Raw genomic sequence first — 2128 nt, forward strand, 5'->3', positions numbered from 1 at the left:
TCTATAATTTGTATGATTTAGAGGTCATTTGATTGGTTAAAATTGAAAGACAGATAGCTGTTGTGCCACATGAACAGTAATTTCCATAATTGAGTTTGTGTGTTGTTGCATTGTCTTTATGGATATGCACCATTTGGTATCAGAACCTAGGCTGTTTGTGTGATTTATTTACTGATTTCTACCTCCCAGAGGTACTGTTCACCATCGAAATTTACTGTTTACTATAAAGTTACTGTTCACAGAACCTTAATTTGCCTAAAACACAAACCCTTCTTAACCTAAACACTTACTAATACTCCCCCCAACCATTAAACACTTATTACCATTAGCTTTTACCTACTAGCCATTACCAAAAATGTCCCATAAAAGAACTTCATCCTTATCCTCCTTACCTCCTCATCCTTAGGAATTTTCCCACATGGCACTAAAAGAAGAGGTCAAAGGAGAACTTAAGGCCATTAAGGACCAAATGAATCAAATGATGCAAATGATGAGAGACTTGACCCTCACTCAAAGTCGAGCACCCTTATCATAACCCCAAACTTCAACACAAAGCCAAATACCCCCTCCTCCACCTCACCCAACCCAACTACATCAACCAAGAAGATATATTAGACCTTCCTTTCCTCCTCCTAGACATGATAGGGAGGAATTGACGCTTCATGATTATTTAAGTGAGGAAGAACAAGAGAGGCCACCGAGGAGAGAAAAGGATGATAATAGAGGTTTAAGGATTGCAATTCTAGAATTCGAAGGGAGCATGAGTCCGGATGATTTTGTTGATTGGTTACATGCTATAGAGAGAGTTTTCAAATATAAAGGCTATTCGGATGAGAAGAAATGTAAACTTGCCATCTTGAAATTCAAGGATTATGCATCCTTGTGGTGGGAAAATCTTAAGAAGCAAAGGGAAAGGGATGGTAAAGAGAGAGTGAGATCTTGGGAGAAACTAAAAAAGCTTATGAAGAGAAGATTCCTCCCAGACAACCATAAACAAGATCTTTACCTCAAGCTACACACCCTTAAGCAAGGAAGTGATGGAGTAGAGCATTACATAAGGGAGTTTGAGAAGCTATTAATGAGAAGTGAGCTGCTGGAAGTGAAGGAGCAAACTATTGCAAGATTCATTGGTGGCTTAAATAAAGACATTGCTCATATGGTGGAGTTGCAACCATATTGCACTTTTGAATATGTTTGTAAGTTGGCTATTAAGGTGGAGAAGCAAAAGAAGGCCATGCAGTCTACAGTTGCCAAGCCATTTACCAAGGGGACTTCATTCTCCAAAAGTCCTCCTTTCAACAAGGGAACCACCTTTCAAAAGGGTTCCCCATCCAACTATCAGGCTGCCGAAACCACTTCTAAGGAGAAAGGGAAAGAAAAGGTGGTAGAACCTACCAAGAACAAACTGAAGATGGGAAAACTTGATCTCTCCCATAAAAAGTGCTTCAAATGCCAAGGCTATGGACACTTCCAAGCCGAATGCCCAAATAGAAGAGCTTTGTCATTGATGGAGATTCAAGCTATTGAAGAATCTCTTCAAGAAGATGAAGAGAATGAAGATTATGGCCACGAAGATGGAGCTGCCGAAGAAGAAGAAGAGGAGGTCATGCAAAGGGCTGATGAAGGAGAGATGTTAGTAATTAGAAGAGCATTACATTCTAAGTCCTTTCCACATGAGGAACAAAGGCTCCAAATCTTCCAATCAAGATGCACCATTGGAGTCAAGGTATGTTCTTTGATTATAGATAGTGGAAGTTGTGCAAATGTGCCTTTATCTACATTAGTGGAGAAACTTGGATTATCTATCCTCAACCATATAAGCTCTAATGGTTGAGCAATGGGACCAGCCTTCAAGTAGCCAAACAAGTACCTGTTTCCTTCTCTATTTGCAAACATTACCAAGATGAGATTGTGTGTGATGTAGTTCCCATGGATGCATGCCATTTGTTGCTAGGGAGACCTTAGCAATTTGATAGAGAAGTAACTTATAATGGTAAAAAGAACACTTATTCCTGCAAATTCAAGGGGAAGACCATTACTTTGCTACCTCTTAGTCCCAAGAAGCTAATAAGGCTATCAAAGGGAAATAAACTAGAAGGGAGAGTATGTATATGAATGGGCAACAAGT

The sequence above is a fragment of the Mangifera indica genome, chromosome 19, assembly GCF_011075055.1.
Source record: "Mangifera indica cultivar Alphonso chromosome 19, CATAS_Mindica_2.1, whole genome shotgun sequence".
In the NCBI taxonomy this organism is placed as follows: domain Eukaryota; kingdom Viridiplantae; phylum Streptophyta; class Magnoliopsida; order Sapindales; family Anacardiaceae; genus Mangifera; species Mangifera indica.